The 25,514-nt window shown below is 44.6% G+C and overlaps 2 non-coding genes across 2 annotated transcripts; one reads left to right on the top strand and one right to left on the bottom strand.

Moving 5' to 3' along the window:
* Positions 1-23,048: 23,048 nt before the first annotated feature.
* Positions 23,049-23,123, bottom strand: Trnay-gua. The gene has a single exon. It is a non-coding gene; the product is annotated as a tRNA-Tyr (tRNA).
* A 2,099-nt stretch (positions 23,124-25,222) lies between these two features.
* On the top strand, positions 25,223-25,297 carry Trnay-gua. Its single transcript has one exon. It is a non-coding gene; the product is annotated as a tRNA-Tyr (tRNA).
* The last annotated feature ends 217 nt before the right edge of the window (positions 25,298-25,514 follow it).

Raw genomic sequence — 25,514 nt, 5'->3', positions numbered from 1 at the left:
TGTTGCCTACTAAGGAGTCCTCAGTTTTTGAATAATTTCAAAGTTAAAATTCCGTGTCTCGCTAAAGTAAGTCAAAACTGTAATACACACTGACTGACAACTTAGCTTTTCTGACAGGTAGTTTAGTCCTGGAAACACTACTAGTATGCGAAAATAATCCAGGCCTTTTTTAGTGTTCCCTTGTTAGCTGCCGTGTCCGGCTATTTCACACGAGTTTAACGATTCTTGACTTCGTGTTTGAACGCATGTAAGTTCTCGATAGCATACGACAAAATTAAGAGCTTTTCAGTTAAATACTGATTTTCCGTGGGCACTTCACGCAGCAAAGTGTTCGTGAACTGTGGCGGACAAGCCGGCTAGTGTGACAAGTTAGTTGCAGGATTTTACGCATCTTCTCATTCTCTGGAACACTAAGAAACAACTCTTCAGAAGTTTTTGTAGATGTATTTGTACATTATGGTACTGCACACCATCTGTAACCAATTTTCCGAAACGTAAATTCCAAAACCATACATCACTGTGTATTGGCATTACGACAGTGGGAGGGGCGTGCTACCCAGTGACGCCACAGGCATCACATGAGTCGAGTGGATCGTTTTGGCGGCCGTTCAAATAATTTTAATTTCATTTCCATTTTTGTAGAAGAATATTGAAATTCAAGAGGAAAAAAAGCATGTTAGGAGCATAACATGACACAATCATTTAAGACAATTTCCAAAAAAGAGTTAAATATCATATTCTGACGTTGCGGTTGGTAATAGAAGCAAGGCTGAAGAAAAAACAAGACACGTTCATAGGATTTGTCGAAATGGAGAAAGTATTCGACAATGTCAGGCGGTGCAAGATGTTCAAAATTGTGAGAAAAATAAGGGTAAGCTATAGGGAAAGACGGGCAATGTACAATATGTACAAGATCCAAGAGGGGACAATATGAGTGGGAGATCATGAATAAAGAGCTCGAATGAACAGTGGTGTAAGTCATGGATGTACTGTTCAATCTATACATCGAAGAAGCAATGACGGAAATAAATTAAAGTTTCAAGAGTGGAATTAAATTCAAGGTGAAAGGATATCATTGGTAACATTCGCTGATGGCATTGCTGTCCTCGGTCAAAGCGCAGAAGAATTACGCGACCTGTTGAATGAAATGAGCCTTCTATTGAAATGAGAACACCGATAAACTTAACATCGCAATTGATTATCACGACATAGATGAAGTTAAAGAATATTTCTGCCAAGGCAGCAAAATAATTCATGGTGGACGGAGTAAGGAGGACATACACTGCTGGCCACCGTAAATGCAACACCAAGAAAGACAAGAGGTAGCACAACAAAATTTATTTTGTGGATAACATGTTGTCCAAGTATCAAATGATACCGTTTACAGACGTCTGTGACATGTGGTTCCTGCCAGAATCAGTAGCCAGAGTAGCCGCCATTGTTGGAGATCACCGCTGCCACACGTCTCGGCATTTGAGTCAAAGAGACGTTGGATGTGTTCCTGGGGTACAGCAGCCCAAGCAGCTTCCACACGTTGCCAAAGATCATCTGGTGTGGCAGCTGGGGATGTAATCTGGGTCACTCGTTGAGCAACCATGGACCACATGTTTTCTATCGGCGAAAGATCCGGAGAGCGAGCCGGCCAGGGAAGCACTTCAATCTGGTTATTGACGAAGAACCTTTGGACAATGCGTGCCACGTGTGGTCGCGCATTATCCTGTTGAAATATGGCTGTGGCCGAGCCCTGGAGGTAAGGAAGGACAACTGGCTCCAGCACCTCGGATATGTAGCGCCGGCTATTTAAAGTACCGGCAATGCGCACTAGAGGCTTGCGAGAGTAATATCCAATACCGCCCCATACCATAATCCCCGGTGCAAGACCAGTGTGGCGGTGCATAATGCAGCTGTCCAGCATCCTCTCTCCACGGTGTCTCCACACTCGAATCCGACCATCGTGGTGCTGCAGACAGAAGCGTGCCTCGTCAGTAAAGACAACGTCATTCAATTCTGCCGTCCACATCCGTCTGTCATCACACCATTGGCGGCGGAGACGTCTGTGGTTCTGCGTCAATGGTAGACGAAGCAATGGACGTCTTGCGGACAGACCACTCTGCTGTAAACGGCGTCGAATGGTACGCGCAGACACTGGATGATGCGTTACAGACGCAATGTGCTGTGGTATGGTTCGGGATGTCACTGAGCGATCCGTCACTGCCATGCGCACAATTTGCCTATCAGCACGTGCAGTGGTGCACCGAGGTGAATGCGATCGACCACGTCGGTCCGTCGTACCCTCCTGCATCCAACGGTCACATATCCGCATTACAGTTGTTTGGTTTCGTCCAACACGACTAGCGATTTCTCTGTATGATAATCCACAATCTCGGTAAGCCACTATCCTTCCTCTGTCGAACTCGGATACTTGATCAAACGATGTTCGCTGTTGTCTACGAGGCATAACTGATCGTCTTGTGCAACAACCACAAGGTAAACACACGTGCCGAACGTACACTCCTCGAAATCGCCAAGCCTTAAATGGCGCTATGAGGTGGCGCCACAGGCGCGCGTGATGTGCGTCTGCGCTGAAATTCTAATCAGTTGCATATCTCATCGCTGCAAACCCATGGTGTAAATATCACTTGATCCGGATGCTTCCTTCAGGGTGTTGCATTTACGGTGGCCAGCAGTGTATAAAGCAGACCAGCATTGACAAAAAGGGCATTCCTGGTCACGAGAGGTTTACTAATCTCTAACACAGGCTATAACTTGAAGGAGAAATTTCTGACAGTGTACGTTTGGAGCACGTCACTGTATGGTAGTGAAACATGGAATATGAGAAAAGCGGAAAAGAGGAGAATGGAATCATTTGGGATGTGGTGCTACAGAAGAACGCTGAAAATAAAGTGGGCTTATAAGGTAAGGAATACGGAGGTTTTCCGCAGAATCGGCAAGAAAAGTAATGTATGGAAATCACTGACAAGAAGAAGGGACAGAATGACAGGACATCTGTTGCAACATCGGAGAATAACTTCCTGGAGAGGGCAAAAACTGAAGAGGAACACAGAAATCGAAATACATCCAGCAAATAATGGAGGATGTAGGTTGCAACTGCTACTCTGAGATGAAAGGGTTGGCAGAGGAGAGTAATTCGTGGCCGGCCACATCACATCAGTCAGAAGACTGATAAACAAAAAGGAGTCTGCCACTGGAGCATCTCTGTAACGCTTTCGCATCAGCTAAACGATCCTGTGACGAATTGCACCGCTGTCCCTTGTGTCTTCCCTATCTCTTCAATTAATCCAACCCTCTTAGGGTTCCAGGATGAAGAGCGATACTCAAGAGTACTTTGTAAGCCACTTGTTTGATGGAAGAATACTATTCCTTTAAGATTGTTCCAATGTACGTCAGGCAGGTATCTTCTTTCCGTACAATTGGTTTTATGTGATCATTCCACTCCCTGTCACTATGGAGCTTACTCCCAGATATCTCACTGATGTTGCTGTTACCAGAGATTAATCGTCATTAGCGCAATCGAACGGTAATGGATCTCTTAGGTTTCTTCACGCGCAATACGTCACGTTTAAGAACGTACAGGGTCAGCTGCCAATCTCCGCGCCACTCTCGATACTTCGCAGGTCTTCCTGACTTTCACTACGGCCTTCTGGTGCTGCAAGCTTTCTATAGAGAAAGCACTGTCTGGGAACAATCTCAAACAGCTTCCCAAAATTATGCACAAGTTAAAATACAGGGCGTCACTCCTAACTTTGTCATCTTATATTTTTCCAAAATGTGAAAAAATGCATTTAGTCAGGGGTGGACTATGTCATGGACTCACACAATGAGCAGAAAAGCACAATCCACACAAGTAAACAAACATCACTTTCAGCACAAACTTACTTTAAAAAAAAATGGCACACGTATGTTTTTTCTACCGAAATGAAAATTGGAAGTACAGTTAGTGATGGAAGACTGGTTTCAGTGCTCTGAACCTTATTCTTTCTGGAGTACTCAGACTCCAAATAGCGGAAACGGTGCCACAGTTTCTGCCGTAATGCTGTAATACCGTAATGCGGGTTGCCTGCACTTCCCTGAAGGCTGCAGCGGGCAATCCTTGCTCTGCGCAGTACGGCTGAAACTGTGGCACCCTTTCCTTCCTCCTAAAGTCTACGTATTTCAGAAAGTATGTGGTTTAGGGCAATGAAAACAAGTCTTCAATCACTAATTCTACCTTAGTTTTCATGTCCGTGGAAAAATCCTACATTCCTGTCCTTTGTGTGAGATTAGATTAGATTAGTACATGTTCCATAGATCATGAATACGACACTTCGTAATGGTGTGGAACGTGACAGGTTAATAAAAGGTGTCTATACAAGATATTACATTAGACAAAATATTACATGACACTCAATATTTTTTTTTCATGTAGGTGCCGGCCGGATTGGCCGAGCGGTTCTAGGCGCTTCAGGCCGGAACCGCGCGACTGCTACGGCGCAGGTTCGAATCCTGCCTCGGGCATGGATGTGTGTGATGTCCTTGGGTTAGTTCGGTTTAAGTAGTTCTAAGTTCTAGGGGACTGATGACCTCAAGTGTTAAGTCCCACAGTGCTCAGAGCCATGTGAACCATTTTCACATAGGTGCGCTCCTGGCCAATTGCATTTCCCACATTTTGTTTCGTTCCGGAGATATGTGTAGTGGCACAATTAAGTGGGATACCCGGTCTCAAAGCTTTTAGGGTCAAATTGAAACAGATGATAGTGGGTCCACAACTGTTTATACAGAGTGAGTCAAAAGGACTTTACAACTTTGAAATGACATAGAAAATCATTGAGGTAACTTTCAGAATCGGTAGATGTTTAATTTTTTAGCATAAAATCTCAACTTTGACTCACGTAGTGCATCAGTACCCCATCTCGGAACCAGGAGCGCCAGCATAGCGCGCACGTAAAATGAATACTTTCAGTGGTGCGCAGACTTGACACCACTGGATTTCTTTCTTTGGGGTTTCATTAAAGACCGTGTGTGTGTTCCTCCCCTACCAAACCATTTAGCCTACCTGAAAAATCGAACCTACGCTGCCATTTTACAAGTTACGCCCGATTTGGTGCAACGAGTGTGGGAAGAAACTGATGGGATGTCTGCTGCATCATACATGGTAGTCACATAACCAAAATGACACTTGACGATTTTATGTGAAAATTAGGATTGTTTGCTACAAAATTACACCTCTAAAGATTCTGTAAGTTATCTCAATGAATTTCTATATCTTTACAAAGTTGTAAACTCCATTTTGATTCACCCTGTATTGAGATAAGGAGCCAACGGTCGGATATGCATCTTTATTGTGCTATGGACATACACCGCGTACACTGGATAACAATCAAGTGTCTCACAGTAATTGTTGAAAGGGGCGACCGGCAATCTCAGTACGTGTACTGCAACGGCGGCTGCAATTCTGCCGCATTCTCGGAATGATCGTGGGTGTCTATTGCACACTGGAACAGGTAGCGGGTGGTAAACAGCGTACACCCCTGACTGCTAGACATACTATACACGACTCAGCTCACAGCAACACAACGTAGCTCATAGCACGTTGTCATGTGACGACCGCATGCGTCTCACCGGCGCATTAATCTGTGCCGCACGCACACCACTATCCCTGGTGTCAGTTGCCCATTGTGTCACACAATTTGTGATGTGTCCATGACGAGGTGTGTTACTGTGTACAGTGAATGACGTGTGGTCAAATATGGAACGTCACAGGAGTTGTCAGACAAGGATTTAATGCACGCTGCGCCAGGATGTGGTGCCCGTAAAGCAGCATGAATGAACAAAGAACGCTTTCCCAGCAGGCGTCATTATTCTAATTGATGGAAGTTTTTGTCCGTGGATACTCACTCACGAGAGATGGGGTCGTTCGCGCCACAGAGAGATGGCAAGGTTCCCCCCAAAACTTGTCTGAACGCCAGACTTCAAGGAGATGGTGTTGGATAGTATGGCCGATCGCCCAGCGATAAGCACCCGTTAAATTACCCGTGAAACCCACTCTTCGAAGGATATACTCTGTAGATTACTGGTGGAACAGGTATTGCTCCCCTATCATAAAGAACGTGTGCAAGCACTGAGACCAACGGATTTTGAGCCCCGCATTCACTTCAGCTAATGGCTTATCCTCCCAGTGCTGTAGTGTCGAACTTCGCACAGTTTGTACAGTTCGCAGATGAGACCTCGTAACATTACGAGTCAAGATAGCTGTAACGGAAATTGAATAGCGTAAAGTTATCATTAAAAACGCACGCCGCGCGATTTGTGGCGATTTGGTTGGTCATAATAGTAGTAACATGCTTTTGAATACAATTAAAATATAACGGCGTTACCTGTTTAGTGTTATTGGAAATAATATGTAGTAAATTAATGAGTAAGGTAGCCGATCCTATAAGAAGAGGTGAAATTGGGCATATTAAGGTGTTTTGCTTTATGTCGACTAAGCCGATGATACGGCGTCTTTTTTTCCGTTTACTCTTAGAAAAAGAAAAAAAACAAGTAACGAAGTGCTAATTGTGCGTTGTGAAAAATATAGGGGCGAATTTTTAATAGCTACAGTGTATAATCAGACTAACAAATTGACATTCAGTTACGCGAAATAGCGGACAGCGAAGTGTGGTCATTAAATTGAGTACACCTACAGGGCGGTCAATTCCGGGGTAAGTCTATTCGCATCTCACGAGGGACGCGGTATTGAGACCGGTTTTTTTTTAATTATATCACGGAGAGCGGGCTTCAATTTATAAAAAGGAGAAAAGCTGTATCATTATCATTGACTGTTGGTGTTAAGCAACCAAAACTGTTCATCAAAGGGTTTCGGTGAATGAGTGGTGAATGCGAAATGAAACTGTGAACGAAGTTATGTTAAATAAAGCAGAAGAGACAAGACGGTTTGGTCGTATCTGTTATTATTCCATAAACCGTAACATTTCTTCTCGTTGTACGAAGCCCTTATAGATGATCGTTATGACAATTTGCTTTGAAGAGATCTCGTTACGAGTTAAGTTTTGGGGACCTGGTCAACAGGGGATAGTTCGTAGATCTTAACTACTGCAGCTATTCTGGAATCAGGTGCTACCGTGACCGTTGTGTGTTGTCAATGGCTTAAGGTCATCATATCTCATGCTCTAAGATCGATACGCCTTTCCTCTTGGTATAACGGTGTCTCACGGTAACAACGACAACGCCGACGGCGAAGGAAGATACGGTAGAACCTCATTAACCCACAATGGTGTTTTCAACAGCTGCAACAGTCATGTCCGGGGTGAGACAATCTCCACTCTACCCACACTGTTGGCCACCGGCAACGGTTCTCTGACAGTGTATGGGCGGGGATTGTCCAAGATCACATAATAGGACCTTATTTTCTGCCTCCACATTTGACTGGTCCACAAAGCTTGGTGTTCCTACTAGATCTGCTGCCACAGTTCTTGGAGATTGTCCCCTTGTTATCCGCGAATGGATATGGTTTCAACACGACATTGCAGCAGCCTGCGTCAATGTTAATGTTCGCGAGCACCTGAACAGTACATACCCTCATCGTTGAATTGGAAGGTAAGGTTCTGTCCTATGGTTAGCGTGATCACCGGATCTGACACCTCTGCACTTATCTCTTGGTACAACAGAGATCAGGGATCTTCGAGAGAGTGCGGCAGAACTTCATACGCCGTTGCCCTGCACGCACTGAGACTGGCGGTCGTCCCTTTGAACAATTAATGAACTACATTGTTATGCAGTGTGCGCTGTGTATGCCCATAACAGAATAAATATGCATTTCCGATCACTGGTTCCCCATGTCGATATAATCAGTTGTGGACCCACCCTATTTAAGGTTTGAGACACCATGTACGAGGTATGTCCACAAAGTGAGTTCCGTTTCGTTATATAAAACAAACGTTTACAGATACTGAAAAAATATATATTGTACAAAAATCTACAAATGTTGAACTACTTTTCTACATAGCTTCCGAAATTTTGTAGGCATAGGATGGCACAAGTTTTTGTATGACTTCTTCAGAGAAGGTTGCCACCTTTGTATTAAACCATGTGGTAACATGTTCTTTCAGCTTGTCATCATCGTTGAAGTGTTGACCACCAAGAACAGATTTTAGTGTAAGAAGAGATGAAAGTAGCTAGGACTTGTTGTGCTTAATCTTCTCTTCGATTGTGTGAACCAGTTAATCACTAACAACAGAATGGCGTCCACTTCGTTCTTCATCGTGCCCCTTGATCACGTCCTTCATCGAACGTCTGACCCACATTCTAACCATTGAAACACTCATAGCATTTTGTCCCTAAACCTCGCAGATTCGCCGATGAATTTCCTTTGGTTTAATTTTCTTTGAATTTAGAAAACGAATCACAGATTTGGTTTCACACGTGGCGGCATTTTCAATTACGGCGACATTATAAAGAAGCACTACAAAGCACACGTCGGCAGCAGCGATCTGAAAATGGCGTACATGTCTTCTCCTTGAGTCAGAGTAACTGCCGCGCATGGTCGGAACTGCGATCGTAGCGCTGCCGCGGATAGAAATAGAAACGAAACTTACTTTGTCGACGACCCTCGCATATTAAACAATAACGACTCGTTGGTCGCTAACAAACAAAACTCTGAGGTTTGCTGATGACTTGTTATTCTGTGAAAGACGGGAAAGGGCTTGGAAGAGCAGTCGTAGTGTCTTGAAAAAAGGTTATAAGGTGAACATCAAGAAAATTAAAACTAGGGTAATCCAATAAGGTCGAATTAAAACAGGTGATGCTGAGAGCTTTGGTTTAGGGAATGATACATTAAACGCAGAAGATGAGGTTTGGTACCTGGGCAGCAAAATAACTGATGATGGTTAAAGCACAGAGGATATGAAACGCAGACTGGCGATAGCAAAAAAGCGTTTCTGAGAAAAGATAATTTTTTTTTAACTGAGCATAAATTGAAATATCAGAAAGTATTTTATGAGAATAGCTCTGCATGTGAGTGAAACATGGATGATAAACAGCTGAGACAAAGGTAGACTCGACGATTTTCAGACTTGGTGCTGCACTGGAGAAAAATAAATTTGTGCTATAAATTGACTGAAAGAAGCGATCGGTTGGTAGGACACTCGGGTGACAAGAAATCGCCGATTTGGAATTAAAAGGATGTGAGGGGATAAAAATTATAGAGGAAGACCAAGTCTCGAATACTTTAAGCACGTTAAAATGAGAATGGGTTGCAGTAGTTATTCAGAGATGAAGAGGTTTACACAGGATAGACTAGCGTGAACAGGTGCACCAAACGAGTCTTGGGGCTCAAGACCACAACAAGAACAACGCTCCATTGATGTACTCCTGTTGTTACCTTTACTTCTGTACATTTCGTTCCTTGAAGAACAACATGGTGTGTCTTGTCACCTAGGAAGTTCTGAATCCAGTCGCAAATTTAGTACAATATTCCGAAAACTTGCACTTGGCCATTAAATGAAGGTGCAGAGCTTTATCAATTGACTTCTGGAAGTCCAGGAACACAATAGCAGACTGAGCACCGTTATCTACTCTACTGGCCATTAAAATTGCTGCACCAAGAAGAAATGTAGATGATAAACGGGTATTCATTGGACAAATATACACTCCTGGAAATTGAAATAAGAACACCGTGAATTCATTGTCCCAGGAAGGGGAAACTTTATTGACACATTCCTGGGGTCAGATACGTCACATGATCACACTGACAGAACCACAGGCACATAGACACAGGCAACAGAGCATCCACAATGTCGGCACTAGTACAGTGTATATCCACCTTTCGCAGCAATGCAGGCTGCTATTCTCCCATGGAGACGATCGTAGAGATGCTGGATGTAGTCCTGTGGAACGGCTTGCCATGCCATTTCCACCTGGCGCCTCAGTTGGACCAGCGTTCGTGCTGGACGTGCAGACCAGCGTGAGACGACGCTTCATCCAGTCCCAAACATGCTCAATGGGGGACAGATCCGGAGATCTTGCTGGCCAGGGTAGTTGACTTACACCTTCTAGAGCACGTTGGGTGTCACGGGATACATGCGGACGTGCATTGTCCTGTTGGAACAGCAAGTTCCCTTGCCGGTCTAGGAATGGTAAACCGATGGGTTCGATGACGGTTTGGATGTACCGTGCACTATTCAGTGTCCCCTCGACGATCACCAGCGGTGTACGGCCAGTGTAGGAGATCGCTCCCCACACCATGATGCCGGGTGTTGGCCCTGTGTGCCTCGGTCGTATGCAGTCCTGATTGTGGCGCTCACCTGCACGGCGCCAAACACGCATACGACCATCATTGGCACCAAGGCAGAAGCGACTCTCGTCGCTGAAGACGACACGTCTCCATTCGTCCCTCCATTCACGCCTGTCGCGACACCACTGGAGGCGGGCTGCACGATGTTGGGGCGTGAGCGGAAGACGGCCTAACGGTGTGCGGGACCGTAGCCCAGCTTCATGGAGACGGTTGCGAATGGTCCTCGCCGATACCCCAGGAGCAACAGTGTCCCTAATTTGCTGGGAAGTGGCGGTGCGGTCCCCTACGGCACTGCGTAGGATCCTACGGTCTTGGCGTGCATCCGTGCGTCGCTGCGGTCCGGTCCCAGGTCGACGGGCACGTGCACCTTCCGCCGACCACTGGCGACAACATCGATGTACTGTGGAGACCTCACGCCCCACGTGTTGAGCAGTTCGGCGGTACGTCCACCCGGCCTCCCGCATGCCCACTATCCGCCCTCGCTCAAAGTCCGTCAACTGCACATACGGTTCACGTCCCCGCTGTCGCGGCATGCTACCAGTGTTAAAGACTGCGATGGAGCTCCGTATGCCACGGCAAACTGGCTGACACTGACGGCGGCGGTGCACAAATGCTGCGCAGCTAGCGCCATTCGACGGCCAACACCGCGGTTCCTGGTGTGTCCGCTGTGCCGTGCGTGTGATCATTGCTTGTAAAGCCCTCTCGCAGTGTCCGGAGCAAGTATGGTGGGTCTGACACACCGGTGTCAATGTGTTCTTTTTTCCATTTCCAGGAGTGTATTATACTAGAACTGACATGTGATTACATTTTCACGCAATTTGGGTGCATAGATCCAGAGGAATCAGTACCCAGAACAACCACCTCTGGCCGTAATAACGGCCTTTATACGCCTGGGCATTGAGTCAAACAGAGCTTGGATGGGGTGTACAGGTACAGCTGCCCATACAGCTTCAACACGATAACACAGTTCATCAAGAGTAGTAACTGGCATATTGTGACGAGCCAGTTGCTCGGCCAATATTGACCAGACGTTTTCAATTGGTGAGAAATCTGGAGAATGTGCTGGCCAGGGCAGCAGTCGAACATTTTCTGTATCCAGAAAGACCCGTACATGAACCGCAACATGCGGTCGTGCATTATCTTGCTCAAATGTAGGGTTTCGCAGGGATCAAATGAAGGGTAGAACCACGGGTCGTACCACATCTGAAATGTAACGTCCACTGTTCAAAGTGCCGTCAATGCGAACAAGATGTAACAGAGATGTGTAACCAATGGCACCCCATACCATCATGCCGGGTGATACGGCAGTATGGCGATGACGAATACACGCTTCCGATGTGTGTTCACCGCGATGTTGCCAAACACGGATGCGACTATCATGATGCTGTAAACAGAACCTGGATTCATCCGAAAAAATGACGTTTTCCATTTGTGCATCCAGGTTCGTCGTTGAGTACACCATCTCAGTCCTGTCTGTGATGCAGAGTCAAGGGTAGCCGCAGCCATGGTCTCCGAGCTGATAGTCGATGCTGCTGCAAACGCCGTCGAACTGTTCGTGCAGGTGGTTGTTGTCTTCCAAACGTCCCCATCTGTTGACTCAGGGATCGATACGTGGCTGCACGATCCGTTACAGCCATGCGGATAAGATGCCTGTCATCTCGACTGCTAGTGATACGAAGCCGTTGGGATCTAGCACGGCGTTCCGTATTACCCTCCTGAACCCACCGATTCCATATTCTGCTAACAGTCATTGGATCTCGACCAACGCGAGCAGCAATGTCGATAAACCGCAATCGCCATAGGCTACAATCCGACCTTTATCAAAGTCGGAAACGTGATGGTACGCATTTCTCCTCCTTACACGAGGCATCACAACAACGTTTCACCAGGCAACGCCGGTCAACTGCTGTTTGTGTATGAGAAATCGGTTGGAAACTTTCCTCATGTCAGCACGTTGTAAGTGTCGCCACCGGGACCAACCTTGTGTGAATGCTCTGAAAAGTTAATCGTTTATCAAAGCATCATCTTCCTGTCGGTTAAATTTCGCGTCTGCAGCACGTCATCTTCGTGGTGCAGCAATTTTAATGTCCAGTAGTGTATATAGCTGTGAATTTCATGTAACAACAGAGCTAACTTTTCTTCGCTGTTTAATTAATCCATATTTATTTTCAATGGAGGAGACTGTCGATCACTATAATGCGTGACCATAAAACGTATTCCATATTTCTGTAACAGACAGACATCAGCGATGTAGGAGTAACAGAGAATTTGATAGCGACGAAATTGTGGGTTTCTAACGCATTGTTCACTCCATCTCTAAGGTCGTGCCGGCAGCGTGCTCGTCACATGGTACCTTAATGATGGATGTAGAAAGAGTATCTCGCTACAGAGAGAAAAACTGCTGCCTGAATCACAGCCATTGACAACAACGGTTTGGTAAGTGGGCTCCAACCAATGAGTAGACGGGATATACTGCAGTAAAACACTCGCCTATTCAATAACAGACAACAACAGTTCGTGAGTTTGTAAAACAGAAAATGGAGATAAAATACCTCCTGCACCATCCATAATTTTCGCCGTTCAATATTCGTTGATAACTTGCACTGTACTTTCGATTCTGAAGCTGTAAGCTGTATTATAGAAACTATATTTAATATCAAACTTCCTGGTAGATTAAAACTGTGTGCCCGACCGAGACTCGAACTCGGGACCTTTGCCTTTGCCTTTCGCAGGAGAGCTTCTGTAAAGTTTGGAAGGTAGGAGACGAGATACTGGCAGAAGTAAAGCTGTGAGTACCGGGCGTGAGTCGTGCTTCGGTAGCTCAGATGGTATAGCCGGCACGGTAGCTCAGCGTGTTCGGTCAGAGGGTTAGCAGCCCTCTGCAATAAAAAAACTGAGCTAATCGATCAACAACGAACTTAAACGGATGTCTTACGACGTCCGCCCCGAGCAGGTGAAACGAACAAAATGAGATTAAAAAAAAAAAAATGGTAGAGCACTTGCCCGCGAATGGCAAAGGTTCCGAGTTCGAGTCTCGGTCGGGCACACAGTTTTAATCTGCCAGGAAGTTTCATATCAGCGCACACTCCGCTGCAGAGTGGAAATCTCATTCTATATTTAATATCGATGTACTAGTGTATTTAATTTTGACTGTATATAACTGATAGCAATTATAATGTAAATATTGTAAATTGCTAGGTAATAGCAAAAGAAACTTTATTGAAATGTATGGATAGCAATGACTAAATGGTGGTAGCTGTGTCGTTGTTTATCTTTGCGTATGCAGAGTCTCTGTCGCGTTGCGATCAGAGAGGAGCCAGAGCAGCTTGGGACATGAAAGAGTGCGGAAGTGTTTGTTGGCCGCTCCCGCCGACGGGATGTGCAGCTGTGATAGTGCTAGTGTAGGCGCGTCAGATTCGTTAATCTGCGAGTATTGAGAAAACAATAGGAGTGGCCAGGGGGAGGAAGATGCAATTCCAACTATTGCCTGTCCAATAACTATCCGTGGCTCTGGAGACGACTCGGGGTTCTTCTCATCGAACAGCAACAGCAACGGTAGCTTAGCATTGTCGTCTGTTACATTCTTCGTCGTCCACACAGCTACAACATCATAAATTTTTTAAGTGAAAAATTATAAACTCACGTTGGCAATTGCCCAGCAACATTTCTTTCGCAGATTATCAATAACTTGAGTGTCCGCAGGTAGCGTTCTCGCTTCCCGCGCACGGGGTCCCGGGTTTGATTCCCGGCGGGGGCAGGGATTTTCTCTGCCTCGAGATGACTGGGTGTTGTGTGTCTTTCATCATCATTTCATCCTCATTGACTCGCAAGTCGCCGAATTGGCGTCAGCTAAAGAGGACTTGCACTACGGCGGCCGAACACCCCACATGGGGTCTCACGGCCAACAATGCCGAACGATCATTTCATTTCAATAACTTGAGTAATAACTTGCAATAGTTAAAACTTATACGGCACTTGTGTTGTCATTGTCCTCAGACACTATTATCAAGCAGGGTCCCTTTCCTATCCATGCAGTCACCGAGTGTCGTACGAATATAAATAATGATTAACTATTTACTGCCAATTAGTATGTTTGCTAAAATCCAGTTTCAGTCTAAATTTTCGGCCTCACTAACTGTTCATTCTTGTATTGCATAACAGAGGCTACGTACAGTAAAGTAAAATTTTACTAGCAAAACTATTAACTAAAGATACAGCACAAATTAAGAGTGCGCGATTTCATTTATTCTGTATGTAGCTTAGCGAGTAGCTTCTACTGGTTTTGTAAGTATTTTATAGTTGTTATTTTAAATGCAAAACCAATTGTTCATTTGCTTAAAGCTAATTCAGTTCAATCTTCCAATAATCAAAAGTAAATTGCTTGCCTTTTTCTAAATCTTGCATTACGTTACACTGAGGTTACTGAAAGTTATTTTTTACTTAACAAAGTTCAAGTTAAGCCGTTCATTTTTTTAACCAGTAATCTCATTTAACGTTAGTTTCAAAATTTAGGCCAGCCGAAGTGGCCGAGCGGTTCTAGGCGCTACAGTCTGGGACCGCGCGACCGCTACGGTCGCAGGTTCGAGTCCTGCCTCGGGCATGGATGTGTGTGATGTCCTTAAGTTAGTTAGGTTTAAGTAGTTCTAAGTTCTATGGAACTGATGACCTCAGAATTTAAGTCCCATAGTGCTCAGAGCCATTTGAACAACTTTTTTCAAAATTTAGTATTTCAGAATAAGTAACTACAAACTCAGTGCTTTCTGATTCACTTATTTTCTCGTAAACTGTTGTGCTGTGGAAACGCGTAACAACCTTCTGTTGCCACGCCGGTGGTTATTTGCTTAAATTTCTTTGCCATTACCTTTCTCAAAATTCTGGAGATTCATTACCCTAGCGGGAAGGCGACCGTTTAATTATCCCTTTTTTAGCTAAACAGTGTTTTCTTTGTGTTATCAATTATTTTTGTAGTAAATATTACAAGGTACCCTTTTTCCCCCCCGTGCGGTTCGTGAGCGAAGCACTATATTCCACCCATTTCAGAAATATCATCAGTATTTAGCTTAAGTTTAGAATAGATTATTCCTTCAGAAGAGTCTGTTGTAGACTTTCCTCCAACTAAACGGCGTTATTTTCCTTCGGGGTAGCGATAGAGCGATAGCATTACCAACTGTAAAACTTCATTAGGCATGTGGGATCATGGGCAGTTATAGCTCAGTCCAGTAGGCTGATTGAGGGGGGGGGGTTTACGAGCTACCATAACCACCACTTAAAAGTAACGACAGACGTCACCTTAGCACACGACTACCTACGTTCAGTGCACGTGAGAAGGCAAGGCACATAGATCAGAACGGACGCAGGAATTGAAGTTCGATGTACGCATTGTCATCCGTACCCTGCGATGCGTTCCATCATACATCGAACTTCCACTCCTGTGTCCGTTCTGATCTCTGCGCCTTCTCACGTGCGGTGAACAGAGGTACTCGTGTGCTAAGGTGACGTCTATCGTTATAATTAGGTGGTGGTTATAGTAGCTCACGAACTGTTGTTGCCTGGTATTGAATAGGCGACTGGTCTACTACAATATGAACCGCTGAGGCAAGCGGTGTTCTCGAGTCCTCAGTTGTCTGTTGTTGTTGTGGTCTTCAGTCTGACAACAGGTCTGTCTGATGCATCCGTCTCCACTGCGCTGGGCAGACCTCCGCACAAATAAATTATTCCAGTCTTCATCCATTCCAGCGTGTTCAACTATAGTCAAACCTCGGTCTCCCTCTACAGTTTTTACTCCCGCGCTTCTCGCTATCACTCACTTGACTTACATTTGATATCTTAGGATGAGTCGTATCAACCGATACACTCTTTTACTCAGATTCTACCACAAATTTGTTTTCTCCCGAATTCGATCCAGTACCTCCCTATTAGTTACCCGACCTGCTCGTTACGATCTGACACACCAGATCTAATAGAAAAATCACGAAACTGGCATCTAGCGTTGGAACAGTAAAATGCTCTGAATACTAAGGGTTATTTGGGCTCCGCCTTAGTTACGGAATTCGACATTAGTTCCTTGTGTCAAATTAAAAAAAATGGCTCTGAGCACTATGGGACTTAACATCTGTGGTCATCAGTCCCCTAGAACTTGTTGTTGTTGTTGTTCTTGTGGTCTTCAGTCCTGAGACTGGTTTGATGCAGCTCTCCATGCTACTCCATCCTGTGCAAGCTTCTTCATCTCCCAGTACCTACTGCAACCTACATCCTTCTGAATCTACATCTACATCTACATTGATACTCCGCAAGCCACCCAACGGTGTGTGGCGGAGGGCACTTTACGTGCCACTGTCATTACCTCCCTTTCCTGTTCCAGTCGCGTATGGTTCGCGGGAAGAACGACTGTCTGAAAGCCTCCGTGCGCGCTCTAATCTCTCTAATTTTACATTCGTGATCTCCTCGGGAGGTATAAGTAGGGGGAAGCAATATATTCGATACCTCATCCAGAAACGCACCCTCTCGAAACCTGGCGAGCAAGCTACACCGCGATGCAGAGCGCCTCTCTTGCAGAGTCTGCCACTTGAGTTTATTAAACATCTCCGTAACGCTATCACGGTTACCAAATAACCCAGTGACGAAACGCGCCGCTCTTCTTTGGATCTTCTCTATCTCCTCCGTCAACCCGACCTGGTACGGATCCCACACTGATGAGCAATACTCAAGTATAGGTCGAACGAGTGTTTTGTAAGCCACCTCCTTTGTTGATGGACTACATTTTCTAAGCACTCTCCCAATGAATCTCAACCTGGTACCCGCCTTACCAACAATTAGTTTTATATGATCATTCCACTTCAAATCGTTCCGTACGCATACTCCCAGATATTTTACAGAAGTAACTGCTACCAGTGTTTGTTCCGCTATCATATAATCATACAATAAAGGATCCTTCTTTCTATGTACTCGCAATACATTACATTTGTCTATGTTAAGGGTCAGTTGCCACTCCCTGCACCAAGTGCCTATCCGCTGCAGATCTTCCTGTATTTCGCTACAATTTTCTAATGCAGCAACTTCTCTGTATACTACAGCATCATCCGCGAAAAGCCGCATGGAACTTCCGACACTATCTACTAAGTCATTTATATATATTGTGAAAAGCAATGGTCCCATAACACTCCCCTGTGGCACGCCAGAGGTTACTTTAACGTCTGTAGACGTCTCTCCATTGATAACAACATGCTGTGTTCTGTTTGCTAAAAACTCTTCAATCCAGCCACACAGCTGGTCTGATATTCCGTAGGCTCTTACTTTTTTTATCAGGCGACAGTGCGGAACTGTATCGAACGCCTTCCGGAAGTCAAGAAAAATAGCATCTACCTGGGAGCCTGTATCTAATATTTTCTGGGTCTCATGAACAAATAAAGCGAGTTGGGTCTCACACGATCGCTGTTTCCGGAATCCATGTTGATTCCCACATAGTAGATTCTGGGTTTCCAGAAATGACATGATACGCGAGCAAAAAACATGTTCTAAAATTCTACAAGAGATCGACGTAAGAGATATAGGTCTATAGTTTTGCGCATCTGCCCGATGACCCTTCTTGAAGACTGGGACTATCTGTGCTCTTTTCCAATCATTTGGAACCCTCCGTTCCTCTAGAGACTTGCGGTACACGGCTGTTAGAAGGGGGGCAAGTTCTTTCGCGTACTCTGTGTAGAATCGAATTGGTATCCCGTCAGGTCCAGTGGACTTTCCTCTATTGAGTGATTCCAGTTGCTTTTCTATTCCTTGGACACTTATTTCGATGTCAGCCATTTTTTCGATTGTGCGAGGATTTAGAGAAGGAACTGCAGTGCGGTCTTCCTCTGTGAAACAGCTTTGGAAAAAGGTGTTTAGTATTTCAGCTTTACGCGTGTCATCCTCTGTTTCAATGCCATCATCATCCCGTAGTGTCTGGATATGCTGTTTCGAGCCACTTACTGATTTAACGTAAGACCAGAACTTCCTAGGATTTTCTGTCAAGTCGGTACATAGAATTTTACTTTCGAATTCAATGAACGCTTCACGCATAGCCCTCCTTACGCTAACTTTGACATCGTTTAGCTTCTGTTTGTCTGAGAGGTTTTGGCTGCGTTTAAACTTGGAGTGGAGCTCTCTTTGCTTTCGCAGTAGTTTTCTAACTTTGTTGTTGTACCACGGTGGGTTTTTCCCGTCCCTCACAGTTTTACTCGGCACGTACCTGTCTAAAACGCATTTTACGATTGCCTTGAACTTTTTCCATAAACACTCAACATTGTCAGTGTCGGAACAGAAATTTTCGTTTTGATCTGTTAGGTAGTCTGAAATCTGCCTTCTATTACTCTTGCTAAACAGATAAACCTTCCTCCCTTTTTTTATATTCCTATTAACTTCCATATTCAGGGATGCTGCAACGGCCTTATGATCACTGATTCCCTGTTCTGTACATACAGATTCGAAAAGTTCGGGTCTGTTTGTTATCAGTAGGTCCAATATGTTATCTCCACGAGTCGGTTCTCTGTTTAATTGCTCGAGGTAATTTTCGGATAGTGCACTCAGTATAATATCACTCGATGCTCTGTCCCTACCACCCGTCCTAAACATCTGAGTGTCCCAGTATATATCTGGTAAATTGAAATCTCCACCTAAGACTATAACATGCTGAGAAAATTTATGTGAAATGTATTCCAAATTTTCTCTCAGTTGTTCTGCCACTAATGCTGCTGAGTCGGGAGGTCGGTAAAAGGAGCCAATTATTAACCTAGTTCGGTTGTTTAGTGTAACCTCCACCCATAATAATTCACAGGAACTATCCACTTCTACTTCACTACAGGATAAACTACTACTAACAGCGATGAACACTCCACCACCGGTTGCATGCAATCTATCCTTTCTAAACACCGTCTGTACCTTTGTAAAAATTTCGGCAGAATTTATCTCTGGCTTAAGCCAGCTTTCTGTACCTATAACGATTTCAGCTTCGGTGCTTTCTATCAGCGCTTGAAGTTCCGGTACTTTACCAACGCAGCTTCGACAGTTGACAATTACAATACCGATTGCTGCTTGGTCCCCGCATGTCCTGACTTTGCCCCGCACCCGTTGAGGCTGTTGCCCTTTCTGTACTTGCCCAAGGCCATCTAACCTAAAAAACCGCCCAGCCCACGCCACACAACCCCTGCTACCCGTGTAGCCGCTTGTTGCGTGTAGTGGACTCCTGACCTATCCAGCGGAACCCGAAACCCCACCACCCTATGGCGCAAGTCGAGGAATCTGCAGCCCACATGGTCGCAGAACCGTCTCAGCCTCTGATTCAGACCCTCCACTCGGCTCTGTACCAAAGGTCCGCAGTCAGTCCTGTCGACGATGCTGCAGATGGTGAGCTCTGCTTTCATCCCGCTAGCGAGACTGGCAGTCTTCACCAAATCAGATAGCCGCCGGAAGCCAGAGAGGATTTCCTCCGATCCATAGCGACACACATCATTGGTGCCGACATGAGCGACCACCTGCAGATGGGTGCACCCTGTACCCTTCATGGCATCCGGAAGGACCCTTTCCACATCTGGAATGACTCCCCCCGGTATGCACACGGAGTGCACATTGGTTTTCTTCCCCTCTCTTGCTGCCATTTCCCTAAGGGGCCCCATTACGCGCCTGACGTTGGAGCTCCCAACTACCAGTAAGCCCACCCTCTGCGACTGCCCGGATCTTGCAGACTGAGGGGCAACCTCTGGAGCAGGACAAGCAGCCATGTCAGGCCGAAGATCAGTATCAGCCTGAGACAGAGCCTGAAACCGGTTCGTCAGACAAACTGGAGAGGCTTTCCGTTCAGCCCTCCGGAATGTCTTTCGCCCCCTGCCACACCTTGAAACGACCTCCCACTCTACCACAGGTGAGGGATCAGCCTCAATGCGGGCAGTATCCCGGGCAACCACAGTCGTAGTCCGATCAGGGGATGCGTGGGACGAGCTGGCCGTCCCCGACAAACCCCCATCCCGACCCCCACAGTGATGCCCATTGGCAACAGCCTCAAGCTGTGTGACCGAAGCCAACACTGCCTGAAGCTGGGAGCGAAGGGATGCCAACTCAGCCTGCATCCGAACACAGCAGTTGCAGTCCCTATCCATGCTAAAAGCTGTTTTGCTAAGAACGTCTGAACTAATCTACAGAGAGCGCAAACAAATCGACAAAATTTAAACGGTTATTAAAATACAAGATTGCCTAGTAAATGCAGTAATGCTGCTACTTGCGCACTGCTGACACTGCTCGGCGGCGGAAGGAGACTAAGCTTAGTGTATTCATCTCTTGGTCTCCCTCTACGATTTTTACCCTCCATCCTGCCCTCCAATGCTAAATTTGTGATCCTTGATGCCTCAAAACATGTCCTACCAACCGATCCCTTCTTCTAGTCAAGTTGTGCCACAAACTTCTCTTCTCCCCAATCCTATTCAATACCTCCTCATTAGTTACGTGATCTACCCACCTTATCTTCAGCATTCTTCTGTAGCACCACATTTCGAAAGCTTCTATACTCTTCTTGTCCAAACTAGTTATCGTCCATGTTTCACTTCCATACATGGCTACACTCCATACAAATACTTTCAGAAACGACTTCCTGACACTTAAATCTATACTCGATGTTAACAAATTTCTCTTCTTCAGAAACGATTTCCTTTCCATTGCCAGTCTACATTTTATATCCTCCCTACTTCGACCATCATCAGTTATTTTACTCCCTAAATAGCAAAACTCCTTTACTACTTTAAGTGTCTCATTTCGTAATCTAATTCCCTCAGCATCACCCGATTTAATTTGACTACATTCCATTATCCTCGTTTTGCTTTTGTTGATGTTCATCTTATATCCTCCCTTCAAGACACTGTCCATTACGTTCAACTGCTCTTCCAAGTCCTTTGCTGTCTCTGACAGAATTACAATGTCATCGGCGAATCTCAAAGTTTTTACTTCTTCTCCATGAATTTTAATACCTACTCCGAATTTTTCTTTTGTTTCCTTTACTGCTTGCTCAATATACAGATTGAATAACATCGGGGAGAGGCCCTAGAACTTAGAACTACTTAAACCTAACTAACCTAAGGACATCACACACATCCATGCCCAAGGCAGGATTCGAACCTGCGACCGTAGCAGTCGCGCGGTTCCGGACTGAGCGCCTTAACCGCGAGACCACCGCGGCCGGCTGTCAAATTAAAGTTTAGTCTAATTTTTGTTGTTGTGAGAGAAGGGAGCTTCTGCTACATCAGAGCAGACGCACAGCGAAACAGGCATGATAATCATTCTATTGTGAAAGGAAACCATTTCACAATTCTGTCTAACACAGATCATTCAACCAACCGCTAATAATTCCCCATTTATATTAAATATCTCTATAGCTTGTATACGATTCATATTAATGCGTCCAATCCGACACTGAAGCTACCGTTCGACACATGACAGCTACCACACGAAACTCCACCGCCACTTCGGCCAAACCGAACCACCGACCGTTCTGACAACATACCACCGTTCACCGCTGTGCTCCCTCGCTGAATACCGCCTGGCCACCACCATCTGCCCCCTGACTTCGTGTTCTATAAACCCATCTTCCTGGCGCCTGACGTCCCAAGTCAACGTCAGAACGTGTCTCACAACTACAACGTAAGTTATTAGCAATTCATTATCCTACCCACGGCGCCGCATGCGCACTTATGAAACAAGAAAATTAGCACTAAATGGTTGATTCTATGACAATTGTTGTCCGAGATACGTGCTATTAAATATTGTTCTGAAATTCCATAATTTATATCGCAAAAGAAAGCAGAGCAAATGATAAAATACTCGTAAGTGCTCCCTATAATTCTGGAAGGAAATGCTCTCTTTCCCATCATGTTTTCAGATTTGTGTTATTTCGAAGTTGACGACTGAAAACTCGTGAGAAGATGCCGCCGCACGAGAAACGCCTTTCTTTTAATGATGTCCACCCCAAATCCTCTAACATGTCCGTGACACTCTCTCCCCTGTTCCTCGACGATGCAAATTGTGCGCTGGCCTTCTTTGAGCTTTCTCGATGTGCCCAGTTAACCCTATCTCGTAAGCATGCCACATCGCGCAGCTGCACTCCAAAACAGGGTCGATAAGTGTAGTGTAGGCAGTCTCTTTAGTAGATATGCTGCATCTTCTAAGCGTTCCGCCAATAAAACGCAGTGTTTGGTTCACCTTCTTCTCAACATTTTCTATGTTCTTTTCAATTTAAATTGTTCGTAATTGCAATTCCCAGATATTTAGTTGAATTTACGACCTATAGATTTGACTGATTTATGGTGTAACCGGAGTTTAACGGATTCCTTTTTGCACTCACGTCGATGACCTCATACTTTTCATTATTTAGGGGACAACTGCCAATTTTCGCTCCATACAGACATCTTTTCTAAATCGTTTTCAAATTTGTTTTGATCCTCTGTTGACTTTACTAGGCGTTAAGCGACAGCGGCATCTACAACCAATCAAGAACTGCTGCTCAGATTGTCTCCTAAATTGTTTATATAGATAAAGAACACAGAGGGACAACAACGATACCGTGAGAATGAAGTCACTTCTGTTTTATTCCATGAATTTCCGTCAGTAACTACGAACTGTGACTTCTTGTGAAGAGAAATCACGAATTCAGTCGCATAACATACCTCTAATTTCAGAATGAGATTTTCATTCTGCAGCGGAGTGTGCGCTGATATGAAATTTCCTGACAGTTCAAAACTGTGTGCCGGACCGAGACTCGAACTCGGGACCTTTGCCTTTACCGGGCAAGTGCTCTACCAACTGAGCTACCCAAGCACGACTCAAGTCCCGTCCTCACAGCTTCAATTCTTCCAGTACATCGCCTCCTACCATCCAAACTTCACATAAGCTCTCCTGCAAACCTTGCAGAACTAGCACTCCTAGAAGAAAGGATATTGCGGAGACATGGCTTAGGCCGGTATTACACTATCAAATTTCTTTGTCAAAGATTTGATCAAAGATGTGATCCAATATTCCGTCCAATATATTTGACAAAGATCTTTGACGTAGCGCTACAAGGGGTATTACACTGTCATCAAATTTTTCGTCAAAGTTCAAGATGGCTGACAACAACTTGTTACTAACCGCAGCAGTTCTACGTACTCCAATAGCATTGTGTTCACATGCGGAAAAGAAGTGGGGGGAGAAAATGGAACCATACATACGAGGTTGACAGTCTTAATAGTCCTGGGATTACAACTTGATAATAAATTCAGTTGGGAGGAGCACACCACAGAACTGCAAAAACGCCTTAACAAATCTGTATTTGCAATTCGAGTGTTAGCAGACATAGGCAACATAAAAATGAAAAAGCTTGCATACTTTCATTCCATAATGTCATATGGGATAATATTTTGGGGTAAATCTTGAAGTCAAACAAAAGTTTTCAAGGTCCAAAAGCGTGTAATACGTATTATTTGTGGAGTAAATTCACGGACCTCCTGCAGAAACCTCTTCAAAGAACTGGGTACTTCAGATTCTTGATTGGTACTGGGGGAAAATAAGAAAGAAAATGAAACTGTTGGCGGGCCAGAAGTACAGTGAGACTGTCGTTTGGGCGTACGAGATTTGCAGGTTAGCTTTTTTTGTTTTGTATTTCATGCCTAGATACTTCCGTAGAGATATTGTTGCATGTGGATCATTATATGTAATGATTATTACAATACATGCAACGATATGTTTGTACAGTTATCTAGGCATGAGAAACAAACAAAAAAAAAACTATAACTCTCGTAGGCCCAAATGACAGAGTCTCACTATACTTCCGGCTCGCAGGTTAACTACTGCCTCTCAGTATATTTACTTCTTAATAAAATTTGTCGTAAATAATATAATCTCTTTTTCCAACAAACAACTCAGTTCATACATACAATACCAGGAACAAAAATGATCTGCATAAGGACTTAAAAACACTTACTTTAGTTCAAAAAGGGGTCCACTACTCAGGAACACTCATCTTCAATAATTTGCCAGGAAACATAAAAAATTTAGTTAGAAATAAAGATCAGTTTAAAAGGAGCCTGAAAGACTTACTACTGGCCAACTCCTTCTACTCCACTGGCGAAATTTTTAATAGAAACAAATGATGTATTTATTCATACTATTAGTATTTTTATTTCAGCTTAAAAAAAATCGACATGTTCCACATCCACGAGGATCTCCTCAGCACGGATCTATGGAACGAAAAGCTAATCTAATCTGGGTGAAGCCGTGGGTTTTACGGCGACACGATAAAAGCATTCAACAAAACTTGTTACGTGAGCTTACAGTGGAAGACGTCAAGTCGTACATCAATTACTTAAGAATGGATGAGCATACATTTCTGTATGTGCTCAATGAAGTGTATCCTCATATCACAAAGCACAATTTTCACTTAAGAACTGCTACATCTTCAGAAGACAGGCTCACTATAACACTCCGATTCCTTGCTACAGGAGAGGGTTATGTTAGGTTAGGTTAGATCTCCAATCTTCTTAATCTATTTTTTATTCAGGGTGCCTCACGTTGTAAAGCGCCTCATAAGCTTCAGACATCTCTATTAATTCTGTAGTTGTCGGCACACACCAATTGTATTTACCGGCAATGGTTATAAAAACACTACAGACGACAGAACGCTGCAGCGATGCTAGCGCTCCGCGTGGTAACATATCGCATTGCAGCGAACAGAAGACAAGCGGATTTGATCAAATATTGGACGACATTTGTCAAAGATCCCTATTACACTATCAAAAATCTTTGACAAAGATATTGGACAAAGATATTGGACAAAGAAATTTGATAGTGTAATACCGGCCTTAGCCACAGCCTAAGGGAAGTTTGGAAGGTAGGAGACGAGGTACTGGAAGAATTGAAGCTGTGAGGACGGGACGTGAGTCGTGCTTGGGTAGCTCAGTTGGTAGAGCACTTGCCCGGTAAAGGCAAAGGTCCCGAGTTCGAGTCTCGGTCCGGCACACGGTTTTAACCTGTCAGGAAGTTTCATACCTCTAATTGCATATAAACTAATTAATTCCACTATTATGTTACCTCACGCTATCGTGCCTGTATCAGGTATCGCATGTAAATGCCGTGCAGCTAAATTGATTGACCATAGCAAGAGCCAATAAACGACAACTTGTTTGTCACAATCTGATTAATATTAATAAAGATATAAATTTTCTAAGTGCCAGTG

The sequence above is a fragment of the Schistocerca piceifrons genome, chromosome 1 (assembly GCF_021461385.2).
Source record: "Schistocerca piceifrons isolate TAMUIC-IGC-003096 chromosome 1, iqSchPice1.1, whole genome shotgun sequence".
Taxonomy (NCBI): domain Eukaryota; kingdom Metazoa; phylum Arthropoda; class Insecta; order Orthoptera; family Acrididae; genus Schistocerca; species Schistocerca piceifrons.
The sequence above is the reverse complement of the archived record's forward strand: the minus strand, read 5'-3'. Positions and strand labels throughout refer to the sequence as shown.